Raw genomic sequence first — 13,981 nt, 5'->3', positions numbered from 1 at the left:
CCCTTGGTGAATCTATGTTGACTCCTCTTGATCACTTTCCCCTCTTCCAAGTGCTTCAAAATGAATTCCTAGAGGATCCCCTCCATTATTTTCCCAGGGATTGAGGTAAAATCTATAGTCTGTAATTCCCTTGATTGTCCTTCTTTCCTTTTTTAAAGGTGGGCACTACATTTGCCTTTCTCTAGTCATCTGGGATCTCTCCTGATCTCAAAGAGTCTTCAAAGATAATGGCCAAAGGCTTGGCAATGACGTCTGCCAGTTCCCTTGGATGCATTACATCCAGACCCATGCATTTGTGTACATCTAGTTTTTCTAGGTAGCTCTTAACTCATTTCTCCCCCCCAACCCCAGTGGCTGCCTTCCACCTTCCCATATTGCATTGTCTAGCCCCACTGTGTGGGAGCTGTCCTTGTCTGTGAAATCTGAGGCAAAAAAAGCATTGAGTACTTCAGCTTTTCTTACCTCATCTGTCATTAGGTTACCTCTCTCATCCAGTAAAGGCCCCCCACCTTCTCTGATAACCCTCTTACTGTTAACATGCCTGTAGACACCCTTCTTGTTACTCTTCACATCCCTCACCAGCTGCAGTTCCAACTGTGCTTTTGCTTTCCTGAATACTTCCTGGCATCCTCCAGCCATATATTTATCCTGCTTTTTAGTCATCTGTCCACATTTCCATTTCTTATATGCATCCTTTCTGAATTTAAGCTGACCAAGGATTCCCCTGTTAAGCCAAGCTGATTGCCTACCATGTTTGCATTTTTTACTATGCAGCAGGATGGTTTGTTCCCGTGCCTTCAGTAAGATGTTTTGAAAACGCTGCCAGGTCTCTCGAACTCTTTTCCCCTTCATCTTCATTTCCCAAGTGATCCTGCCCATCAGTTCTCTCAGGCAGTCCAAGTCTGCTCTTTTGAAATGGAGGGTCTGTATATCACTGCTCACCTTTTTTCTTTTTGTCAGGATCCTCAAAGCTACCATCTCATGGTCACTGCAGCCCAGGTTGCCAACCACTTCTATTTCACCTACTAGTTCTTCCCTGTTTGTGAGCAGCAGGTCAGGTTGTGCACAGCCCTGGTTGGTTCCTTCAGCACTTGTACCAAGAAGTTATCCCCAACATTCTCCAAAAACTTCCTGGATTGTCTGTGTGCTGCTGTATTGGTCTCCCAACAAAAGGCTGGATGATTAAAGTCTTCCATGAGAACCAGGGCCTGTTATTGTTCTTTGTTGTCTGAAGAAGTCCTCAGCTACCTCATTTCCATGATCCGGTGATCTATAGCAGACACCAACTACAACACCACCTCTCTTGTTTCCTCCTCTAAGATTAACCCAAAGACAATCAGCTGGTTTTTTCTCCTTCCTTATACTGGAGCTCTGAGCTATCATACTGCTCCCTCACCTAGAGCGCAACTCCTCCTTCTCTCCCCTGTCTGTTCTTCCTAAACAGTTTATACCCTTCCATGAATACTGTGTACAGATGTGATCACCTCATCTCAAAAAAGATAGAATGGTATTAGAAAAGGTTCAGAAAAGGGAACCAAAATGATTAGGAGGTTTGTAATGGGTTCCCTATGAAGAGAGATTAAAGAGCCTGGCTGTGTCTACACTAGCCAAAATCTTCAAAATGGCCATGCAAATGGCCATTTCGAAGTTTACTAATGAAGCGTTGAAATACATATTCAGTGCCTCATTAGCATGCGGGTGGCCATGGTGCTTCGAAATTGACGCGGCTCGCCGCCGCGCAGCTCGTCGCCGCGCAGCTCGTCCAGACGGGGCTCCTTTTCAAAAGGACCCCGCCTACTTCGAAGTCCCCTTATTCCTATGAGCAGATGGGAATAAAGGGACTTCGAAGTAGGCGGGGTCCTTTCGAATAGGAGCCCCGTCTGGACGAGCCACGCGGCGGCAAGCTGCATCAATTTCAAAGTGCTGCAGCCACCCGCATGCTAATGAGGCACTGAATATGTATTTCAGTGCTTCATTAGTAAACTTCAAAATGGCCATTTACATGGCCATTTTGAAGTTTTCAGCTAGGGTAGATGGAGCCACTAAGACTTTTTAGCTGAGAGACTGAGGAGGATATGATAGAGGTATATTAAATTGTGAGTGGTGTGGAAAAAGTGAACAAGGACAAATTATTTACTCGTTCCCATAATATAAGAACTAGAGGACACCAAATGAAATTAATGGGCAGCAGGTTTAAAACAAATAAAAGGAAATTCTTCTTCACACTGCACACCATCAAAATGTGGAACCCCTTGCCAGAGCAGGCTGTGAAGGCCAGGACTATAACAGGGTTTAAAAAAGAGTTAGATAAATTCATGGAGGTTAGGTCCAGTATTAGCCAGCATGGTTAAAGAAAGGTGTTCCTGGACTCTGTTAGAGGATAGAGAGAGATTGTTACCTGTTTGTTTCACTTCCTGTGGGATACCTGGTATTGGCCACTGTTGGCAGATAGCATACTGAGCTAGATGGACCTCTGGTCTGATCCTGTATGGCCATTCTTATGTTCTTATGTTCTTAAGCATTGCTCTAGAACCAAGGGTTCCATGAGTTTCCAAGCTGATGAGCTAGAGCGCAAAACACAATTCTTGGAAATCACTTTTAGGGCTGTAGCCATTAACAGACTAACTCTACCATCCACTTCTAGCCAAAAGGGTTATATCCTGGGACAATCCCAGAACATAAGATGAGATGGCAGTGGACGATCCTTGTCTGCAGCAGCAAATCTTTGGCAAGTCTGATGGACTGTAATCTACACAAGGACCATGGTGAATAAAATAGATTTTTCTGTTGGATCAGCCTGAATCATAGATCTATATTAGAGTTTTTAATATTTTTGAAAGCACTTTCCATTTGGCTGTGGTTAAAGGGTACAGAAAAGTATTTGTTCAGGCCTGATGAAAGCAAGCTAAACTAGGGAGAGTCATGAGCAAGGAAGTTGTAACAGGTTACAGTTGATTGGGCACCCTAGAGAGCACCTTCTACATCAATGACAGTTCTTGGTGCTCCCAGGACGTCGGATTAAATATGTAGCTTAAGCAGTTCTTGAAGGACAACTATCATCATGCTGTAGGACTATGTAGGTAGTATTTCTGCTAGAGTGCTTGATCAAAACTTCTCTCTGAGAGGCATGACATCTCAGAATGAAGCCTTCAGGAGATGGCAAATTCACTACTTCCCTTGCATGAACTTCTTTTATATTTTCCTATGACAAGATAGGATCAAAACACAGCTATCCAGTGGAATCTCTTCACAATGATACAAAAAGAAGGGAGTAAGGCCCAGATTCTCATAGATTACTAACGCCCTAAATATCTTTGAGGTTGTGGGTCTAAGAGCCCACTTTAAAGCCAATTTAAATCAGTGAAAAGATTCCCGTTGACTTTATTAGATTGTATGCTTCATTTTGCAATCACAATCGATGCTCAAGGCATTCTAGGATGGCTGTCTATTACACAACAGTTTATAGTTAAAGGGGGCCTAAGCCCTAAATCAGACCGCCTGTACCTGGTTCAAGGAAGCACCTCATGTGATTTTGAGCTGGATGCTTATTACTGTTGTGTCGGAACTGCAGTATGCTTGATACTTTAGTAATCAAGTGATATTGCAAAAGGAACAAGAGAATTTTCATTAAAGGGAAAATGAATGTCAATATAGAAATCCATATGCAGACTGTAAAAATGAGTTGAATTTTAAAAAATTAAATTTACTATTCACTTTGTTCATGTATTTAATCATTTCATTGCTTTGATAAACTAAATAGTTACATCGGCTTCAGTTTTCACTAGTGAGCTTTATTCTGTACTTGAACAGTGATACTATGAAAATATTTAAATCCAGATCCGATGTGAGAAATGTTTCAATTATTTGATTTATTTTAAGATTAACCTAAAGTTTGAGACTATTTTGAAAACTCTGGAGAGTTTCTTTTTTGAGTTATTTGGAGAAAGATGGCTTAGCTCCAAGGGGGACCGTCCAACCCGTATCATGTCCAGTGACAGTGAGCATGATCATTATGTGAATCTCATGAAGGGGGAAGGGTAGATAGTTTGGATACGAAAAAGTAGCAAAAGGAGAGAGAGAGACAATGCATGAGGGAAAGGACCTCATGGAATGGTGGTTTTCAAATCCCTCCTTGGTGGCAGTGTCAATGACTACGCTTCTGTCTTTTCAAGTCCCAGAGAGACCTCCTTCCTTGAGCCAGAGAGTCTGCTCAATCCAGAGAGTTCGCTCAGTCAGTAGAGTGTCTGGCTCAATCCAGAGAGACGGCTCAATCCAGAGATATGCTCAGTCCCATCCCTTACTTGATACAGTGACTGCTACCTCCAGATTTGGAATCGTGTTGGCGTAGGTGGTTGCTTATTGAGAATCCTCATCATTCTCAATGCAAAGGTGGGTAAATTTTTCTGCAAGCCCAAAGCTTTGGCTGTACATTGTTTTTTCCAACATCAAAGAGGTGGCAACACTGTCCCTAGGAATTCAGAGTGAATTTAGAATTATGACGCATTCTTCAGAAACACTGTACTAACCAGTAAAAGTAAGGGTTAAAATTCTCATTCTTGTCTAGAATAGTGGATTTCTAAAAATAAACCCCCAACACACTGATGGCTATATTTAATGCTACCTTGATTTTAGTTTTATCAGCATGAACAGAAGATAATCTATTTAATTCTATTTGTTCACCACAGTCTATTTCCATGTTAGAAAAAAATTCATAAAAAAGAAGTCATGGCTAGGTTCCCTCTTTAAGAAAAGACAGAGCATGTAATTCTTGCCGAAAGATAAATGGATATTTCATCTTGCAACAATAAGAGTCCATACCAAAATGAAGATAACATCAGGGTCACTGAGGAAAATGGTAATCATACCTGAAAAATAAATTATGATCAAACCTGTAAGGTATGCAGGAAACCTTAGAGGTCCTTGATGTCTTTATCATCTCTATCTTTTTTAAAGTACTAAATTGATATAAAAGCAGGGGGGGTTATTATAGAATTTCAGTGCATTATATTATGATCTACAAAGCTGTGGGTCAACAGGGGATACAGTATACAGATGATTTTGACCCATGAGGTTTTAAAATGGTAAATGCACCCAAAGCCTATGTGAGGAGCACGTGTTTTAAAAGATCAAAGTATAAGGACCCAACCCTACAAAGAGATATATACATTCTTAACTTCACACTCTGTGGCTAGTCCCACTGAATTCAATAGGATTCTTCCTGGTGTATAAAATTAATCATAAGTCTAAGTAGGTAGGGGTGGACTTGAGAGATGAACTACAGATTTTGATTAGGTTTAGAATTGTGTTCAAGGCAAAATCAGGGCCTAGCATAGGTGCTGGAACTAAGGGTATGGAGGGGAGATGACAATGCTGTAGTATCCCCTGACTTGAAGGTGTTTCCATTATATACAAAATTTACAGTTTGGTTCATTTGTTTCCAGCACCCCCTCTCTACAAAAATTGTTCTAGCCCCTCTAGAGCCTGGATTCACATCCAGGTTCAAAGTCACAATGAAATTGCCTTCACTGCTCAGTTATGTAGAAACCTCGAGATTGCTGATTTTTGAAAGATTTCTGCAACTTTTAATAGTGGAAATATTATGCAAATTAACAGTTGCTCTTGTGAGATTTTCCTTTGCCTTGGGCCAGGCTATAACTAGACTGTTCCATCCTCATGGAATGTTCTCTATTTCCTAACCCCAAAGGAAAAACCAGGCCCTGTCAGGTTTCAGATGTGGCCCAGAAATTTGAGTCAGATTCAGATCTGGGGATTCATCCCTTTCTCTCTACCCCTCAAGCCAATCCAGTGCTTACGGGAAAATCCTACAGAATTCATTAGGAGTGGAGGCAATATTGGTCTGTCTCAATTTGATATAATCCTATGGGAAAGTTTGATCTCCTTTCATGGTGTTTGAAGCATCCTATTCTGTAGCAGAGATGCAATTCTCTATTACATTTTATCAGGAAGTAGGTCACAGGAAGCCTGTGCATTTGAATTCCTCACCAGCAAGCCCAGGAAATATGAGGCACCCAGAAGCTAAACTTTCTTTTTGCTCATTGCATCACAATACATCAGCAGATATCTCACTAAGCTGGTAGTCACCGCATCGATAGCCATCTCTTGCAATCATGAGCACTCAGGGTAGTAGTCTGCTTACTTCTCAGGGTCACAAGAGAGCTCCATCATGGAGCCATCAGGAGGTTCTGGATCTCCTTGCAGTTTGGAGAGATGAATCGGGGTGAGTGGACTTTGAGTCTCCAAGAGAAATGTGTAATTATTTGAGAAGATGTCGCACATGATGATCACCAGAGGTCACTCCTGGAACTCTCAGCAATGCCAGGTGAAGGTGAAAGAATTCCGTCAGGTCTGTCACAAAGTCCAGGAAGCCAACTGGAGGTACAGGTCATCCCCAAAGACTTGTCACTATTACGAACAGCTGCATGTGCTTTTTGGGGGGGACCCAACTATGTTGCCCACTCTGAATTTTAACACTTCTGGAGGTCCTGTTCTGGAGTCCAGGGTGAGCCAAGAGGAGCTGGGGGGGCCAGGATGAAGAGCCCAATGGAGAGGAGGAAGGGGGCAACCAGCGGTGGCCTGAGAAAGCTCTTTCCAACAGCCCAGCACTCTTCGCAATAGACCTGGAGCCAGTCCCCTCTATGTTGCTCCCCCCCTACACAGGTCCCCTCTACACCAGTCCCCAGGCTGCCAGGGGTCATCTGGTCTGGTATTTTTTTCTGAATGCTAGAAGCAGGTTGTGGCTGGCTATAGGTATAGGTATAGGTATAGGTATGGGTATGGGCTTTCTATGGATCAGCCTTCAGAACAGCATGTTAATATTTCTGGAGATGGAGTGCTTATCCTTTCTGGAAATCACCAGGAAGGTACTCATATATTTCGCACAAGGTTTTTGGGCAGGTCAGACTAATTGTGGCTTCCACGGTAGCACACCTTGCCATACCAGGCAACCAGATAGTGATCTGGTATCACAGCACCACACAGCATTTTGGCAAATTTCCCATCTGCTTACACAAGATGAGCAGCTCTTGTTTTTTGCTGTCTGTTATTCTTAGGAGGGGGAATTCTTCTTTGGTGACTTAAAGAAGCAGGGGAATTTAGATTCCCGCCCTTTTACATTTCCCTGGAGCACATTGCCACACCACATGGCTGGTGGGCGCTCTGTCTTCCCCCATCCATGCAGCTGGCTCGCGTTCCATCTTTCCCTCTCTGTGTGTCTGGCGGGCACTCTGTCTTCTCCCCTCCACATGGCTGGCAGGCTCTCCAGGCCTTCTCCCCTCCCATTTCCTTTTCCCATGCTTTTCTTTTCACTTTGCAGGGATCCCTCCTCACCCAGCCATCCATGCAGCTGGACTCAAACCCTTCTCCCCTTGCAAAGTGGCTGCTTGGTTCTGCAGATCCTGGAAACGCACACCAGCATGTCCAGCACTGGTTTTCCCTGCTTTACACAGCCTTTTCCCTGATGAGGGCTGTTCCAGGGAATACTGAGAAGCTTTTTTCCTCTGCCACGCAGCTGGAAATCTCCCCTCCCCTCACTCCACATTTCTTTTCATTTTACAGGAATCCCATGCCACCCAGCTGTCCATGTGGCTGGAATTGAATCCCTCCCCCTCACAACACATCTGCTGGGCTCTGCAGACCCTGATCATGCACACTGGCATGTCCAGCACAGATGAGTTTTCCTTGCAGAGGATTGCCCCAGGGAGCAGCCAAAAAAACTTTTCTCCCTGCGCCAGGACACCAGCTTCTTCCCCTACTTTGCCTACCGAACCTTGTAAAAAAGGACAATACTGTGCCCTGTTCATGATCAAATGGTGTGGTTAAGTGATGGCTTGTGCAATACATAGTTTGAATCCTTGTCATCCGTAAGAAGGCTTAAGTGGCCTGATTGTAAAGACGGACACCCATTCATTCCATGGGTAAGCATTTTGTGTGAATTGTGACTCAGTTTTGACCTTCACTTTCTGTCAGGCATCCCCAGTGTGGGAGACAGGGTGAGGAAGCAACCTTATCCTGTAGCATGTGGAGTGGGCTCCTGCAGAAACTGCAGCGAGCAAAAGGAACACAGCACAGTGTCAGCAGACTGTGCTTGAGTTCCAGAGAGAGTAAACCTGAGGGAAGACACAGCAAAGCTCATTACAGCAATGGGCACACAAACTGATGTCCTGTGCTTCATGCTGGAGCTGCAGACGGACTTCCTATGGACCAAGGTGGGCTCCGCTCCCTGCTGCCTGGACTCCCCTGAATGCAGGTCACTCACCCCCCTGTCATCATGGTCCCTGAGTGCAGTGATGGAGGGCAAAGTCAGTCTGCCACTCTACCACCCAAGAGCCACTGCTAAAGGCTTTTCCACCAACCTTGACACCCCTTCTTTCCCCTTCTGTTTAACCTTCTCTCCCCCAACAAAATAATTTATTCTTTTGATGAAAACCATGGTGGATTTTTTTGCTACTGATGTGTGGTGGGAGTGGGGAGCACAAATCATTGCAGGGACTCACAGGGGACAGCTGCCCACTGCTATGCCAAGGTCCACAGAGAACTCACAGTAGAGGGACTTGGTGAGGGGCTTGGAGATGGCTGATGGCACAGCTGCCCACTGCTACACCAAGGTCTGCAGAGGACTCGTGGCAGAAGACTTGTGGGAGGGGGAGGGTCGATAACATAGCTGCCCATGTTTTAGTGAAAGTAGCCCTCCTTTTACATCCATTCTTCCCATAACTTAACACCCTCCCCCACAAGTAACAGCAGTCTTTCTGTGAAAGCCATGGTCTGATTTATTGGTTCACATTTGGTAGACAGCAGAAATTATTTTGGGTATTAGGTGGTGGTATTACAACAGTGAAATACAGCGTAATCATGGGTCTGGCAGCTCATTCATGAAGCTATGTTTCAAAGCCTCCCTGATTGCCACATGGTTATTGGAGAATGGTCTTGTAGGCAGCTGTGAATAAGCCCTGCTTATGGCATCAGTCTTTGGATTCCAGGCACTCATGAAATTCTTCCACCTAGATTCACAAATATTATGAAAAATACAGCACGCTGTTATCACACGGGAGAGAATAATTTCACAAAGGTCCAAATGGGTCAATAAACACCTGAGCCTCACTTTTAAATGGCAAAAGCTGCATTCCACCACTATTCTGCACTTGCTGAGTCATTGATTTAAGTTATCCTTGCTGCAGTCCAGGGCTCCTGTGTATGCCTTCCTGAGGAAAGGAATCAGAAGGTAAGCAGGGTTACCCACTATTGCTATAGGCATCTCCACATCACCATTCTTGATTTTCCAGTCTGGGGGAAAAAGTCATATCCAAGTCCTTTGTGCACAGACCAGAATTTCTGAAGATGTGTGCATTGTGAACCTCTCCCAACCATCCCACATTGATGTCAGCGAAACACCCTTTGTGATCCACCAATGCCTGCGACACCATTGACAAGTATCCCTTTTTGTTTATGTACTCACAGGCCAGGTGGTCTAAGACCATGATGAGGATGTGCATGACATCTATTGCACCACTGCAGTTAGAAACTCCATAGCACCAAAGCCATTCAATATGGCCTGTACATCTCTCAGGGTCACAATCTTCCTCAGGAGATGCCAACAGATTGAATTGGCCACCTACATCACCACTGTCCCCACTGTAAGTCTGCCCACCCCAAATTGATTTGCCACTGACCGGTAACTGTCAGGCATTGAAAACTTCCATAGAATGATTGCTGTTCACTTGTATACTGCTGCAACTGGTCTCATTCTTATTTTGCTGTGCTTCAGGGCAGGGGGTCAGCAAAACATAAAGTTCCATAACAGTGGACTTGCAAAAGTTCTACAGCCACTTCTGGTCATCCCAGGACTCCTAATGAGATGGCTCCACCAGAGTGTGCTGGTTTCACGAGCCCAAAACTGCCGCTCCACTCTCAGCAATGCACTCAGGGCAGCCAACATTTCTGAGTTCTTGCACTGCGGTTGTCCTCTTCAAAATCTTCTTCTTCATTATCATCCTCGACCATCATCTCCCTTTGTAGTAGAATGAAAAAGTACATGACAAAGCAGGAAGTTGCCATAACAGTCTGTGCAATGACTTGAAGCATTTGAGGATCTATGCTTGCACTAGCACTGTGCTGGAGAAAATGTCATGATCTCCCATTTGTTTTCACACAGTGAGTGTTTTGCATTCTGGACTAGTGACATCAAACACCCACAAGCAACTGCAGCAATTTTTCCCCCACAACTCTGCAGTGCAAAACTCCCAGAATGCAACAGGGCTAGGGCACTGTGGGATAGGTACCCACAATGCATTGTGCAGTCAAACATGAATAAGACAATGGAGATGTGGTAACTTGACACGGAGAAATGCTGGGTCAAAATTCAGGAAGGTTTGAGGCCATATATGGGAATTCATAAGAACTAGGTTAAAAAAATCAAATTCATTAAAAGTCAGTTTTATCTTGTAGAGTAGACGTAGCCTTAGATAATATTTTCCTTGCAGTCTACAAAGCATGGAAAAGTTTGCAGAGCAAGAAGAAAGAGGGCTAGTGCGAGATACCCCCATCTAATGCTGATCCCTAGCGGCAATTTTAATCATTTGGGGGTGTTAGCAGCAGCAGGTCCAGCTTTTTTTGCTCACAACCATAGTGGGGGCTTAGAGCAGCTTAGCCATAGCTGAGGATCTGGCCAGATGTGATTTTTGCTCTTTTGCCATGAATTTTTTTTTTAACTGTGTAATACATATGATGGTAGCAACTATCTAAACTAAGCTGTTCATGCTATCCTAGGAGGTGAAGTCACCCTACAACTGAAAGGGAAACACTGCTGTTTCTCAGGATGTTTACAAATGGGTAACCCCAGCAACATTTGTGCTTTCAGGGAGGTCTTTCTCTTGTTATTCAGTGTGTGTACTTTAGCCTTGTGTGGTTCAGAATATTGGGCACAACACTGAGAGTCACAGTTCTCTCAAGCTTCCCTTGAACTTTGCCGTCCTACATAGTAAAGCTATGTGTGGTGCTGGGCAGCCCACCCAGAGAGATGGATTCTTCTTGAATGCTATCCTGCACTTCTCTGTAGTACGTTGCTGATATGCTATGGGAGTTCCCATCTTTGTGTTAATACTGTTTTTGTCCCAATCCACCCCCACTCCCACTCTATAGGAGGTGGACTATGAACATCATAGTCTCATATGCCATAAATAAATGCACTTCTAACTGCATGCTGTGTGTAAGTTGTGATCATTGAAAAATGATCACATGCAGTAGATTCATTGGCCATTACTTTTAATCATTATTTTAGCACAGAAATTAGAGATGGAGGAGGCTTGTTAGGTCAAATGGACAATTCCAAGGGATCAGTGCGGGATTGTTCACTAAGCTGTAATATCTACTGTTTCATCTGGAGTCAGAAATTGAGAGGAGTTCTACCCTAAGAAGGAGGGAGTAGGATAATCAATTGTCCTGTGCAAGAGCTTTGTCACCCCAGGTGATCAATGTGGGAGCCCCTAACCAAACACTGGTAGGCTTTCAGAGTCAGTCTGAGTATCACAAGGTGATTCTAGGCAGCCCTGACTTCACACTGAATGGTTTGCTCCTCTGTGAGGTGTTCACCCCTCACTGAGATTAAAGAGGTGAGGGAGAAGCATGGCCAAGAAGTTCATCCCTTAGCAGCTGTAGAGCATGCTCCAAGTAGAGGATGTGCTTAAGACAGGCAATCGAGCGAAGGAGTGACTATCTACAGGAAGGAAGCCAGTTAGTACCTTTAGGGATAAAGGCATCCACAGGGAAAGGATGTAGACTGTGGATAAGGTCCAGCAGTGCAGCCAAATGCCTGATCCCTGTTCCTCTTACCTTTTCAGCAAGGGAGAAATCACTGTGAAGGGAGCTGCAAAGACCTGAGAGACCATCTGAATCCCTCGAACAGCTTGAGCAACACTTCTGTGACCATTCCCCAATGGAAGAGAACATAGAGAGGGAGGAACCCCAGGGAGGCTGGTCTGTTGTGTCAACTAAAGGGAACAGAAGCATTTCCCACACATTTTCCCTTTGACTGCTTTATCATCTCAAAATACTAGCAACATGAGTCTTAGTATTGTTCATTTTGCACTTCTGTTTGCATGACATGTTCCACAGATAACATAGTGGGTGTACATTTTTCCTTGATAATTTTGAAAGAAATGTACAATAAAAACAATACTTTAACAGTATAGATAGCAAAATATCCTCTTCACTGCTATCTGAGATCTAATGGGTCTGTTGGTTGAATATGTTTGAATATACATTGATTTATTGGTAGAAAGAAGTGGATGCTACAGAAAGGGAAAAAAAACCTAGAGTTTGTGACTTTTTAAAAATGATAGTTAAATCTACCCTCTTTACACAGACAAACATGATCATTAAGGGTAAATATTTGGGTGGGTGGGAGACATTCAAGCTAGACACAAAAAGATTCAATTTAACAAGTCCAAGTACAATGTATGAATGGAAGGGTAAGGCAACTAGCTGCATGTTTAAAATTTTCCTGGAGCACTTGACTTCTTTCTAATTAGGAGGGCATGTTTATCCAAGCTCTTTTTCTATCATAAGAGGTCACTAAACTGATATACTGCTGTAAAATGGCACAGACACTGTTTCCATGTTATGCATCAGCACTTCTTGCTGCTACCAGCAAATTAGTCATGTATTTCGTTTCTTCCAATTATAATACTTTACATATATATTAGCTTCTATCTGGGGAGTCTCAAAGCATTTAACACAGTGAACTCTCAACACCCATGGGAGACACCACCAACTTCCTGTGGAAACTACACTACATTGGTGACCTTCCTGAAAAGACCATCCTGGCCAACACGGATGTAGAGGCCCTTTACAGTGATATCCCACATGAAGATGGACTTCAAGCTGTTAGGAACAGTATCCCTGATGAGGCCAAGACACAACTGGTGGCAGAGCTTTGTGACTTTGTCCTCACCCACAACTACTTTAAATTTGAGGACAATTTATATCTTCAAATCAGTGGCACCGCTTTGGGCACTCATGGTGCCACAGTATGCCAACAATTTTATGGCTGATCTGGAACAACGCTTCCTCAGCTCTCTTACCCTAGTGTCTCGCCTCTACTTGCACTGCATTGATGACATCTTCATTGTCTGGACCCATGGGAAGGAGGATTTTGAAGAGTTCCACTGTGATTCCAGCAGTTTCCACCCCACCATCAACCTCAGCTTGGACCAGCCCACACCAGAGATCCACTTCTAGACATTACTGTGCAAATAAATGATGGTCAAAAAAAGACCACCCTATACCAGAAACCCATGAACCAATATGCTCACCAACATGCCTCCAGCTTCTATCCAGGGCACACCACACAATCCATGGTCTACAGCCAAGCACTAAGGTATAACTGCATTTGCTCCAATTCCTGAGACAGAGACCAACATCTAAAAGACCTTTACCAAGTTTTCCTGAAACTACAATACCCACCTAAGGAAGTGAAGAAACAGATTGACAGAGCCAGACGTGTGCCCAGAAGTCACCTGCTACAAGACAGGCCCACCAAGGAAAATGACAGAACAGCACTGACTATCATATACAGCCCCCAATTAAAACCTCTCCAGTGCATCATCAGTGATTTACAACCCATCCTGGACAACAATCCCTCATTCTCACAGACCTTGGGAGGCAATCCAGTCCTCTCCTACAGACAGCCTGCCAATCTGAAACAAATTCTCACCAGCAACTATAGACCGCACAACAGTAACTCAGGAACCAAACCCTGCAACAAACTTTGGTGGCAACCCTGCCCACATATCTACACCAGCAACACCATCACAGGACCTAACCCCATCAACCCTACCACTGGGGGCTCATTCACCTGCACATCTACTAATGTAGTATATGCCATCATGTGCCAGCAATGCCCCTCTTCCATATACATTGGCCAAACTGGACAGTCTCTAGGTAAAAGAATAAATGGACACAAATT

The 13,981-nt window shown here is 44.0% G+C and overlaps 1 protein-coding gene across 3 annotated transcripts in view; it reads left to right on the top strand.

The window, feature by feature from the left end:
- ERCC6L2 (ERCC excision repair 6 like 2) overlaps window positions 1-12,243 on the top strand; it is a 227,848-nt gene extending 215,605 nt beyond the window's left edge. For 2 of the 3 annotated variants that reach the window (XR_012645704.1, XR_012645706.1), the window contains 2 exons: window positions 4,173-4,389; window positions 11,856-12,243. The gene's annotated coding sequence lies outside the window, so the exon portion shown is untranslated. Of the gene's footprint in view, window positions 1-4,172; window positions 4,390-6,164; window positions 6,239-11,855 lie in introns of all 3 variants that reach the window. The other variant, XR_012645705.1, reaches the window with a different exon arrangement.
- The last annotated feature ends 1,738 nt before the right edge of the window (window positions 12,244-13,981 follow it).

Source organism: Carettochelys insculpta, chromosome 5 (genome assembly GCF_033958435.1).
Source record: "Carettochelys insculpta isolate YL-2023 chromosome 5, ASM3395843v1, whole genome shotgun sequence".
Lineage (NCBI taxonomy): Eukaryota > Metazoa > Chordata > Testudines > Carettochelyidae > Carettochelys > Carettochelys insculpta.
Note: the sequence above shows the minus strand (reverse complement) of the source record. Positions and strands in the feature narration are given on the sequence as shown.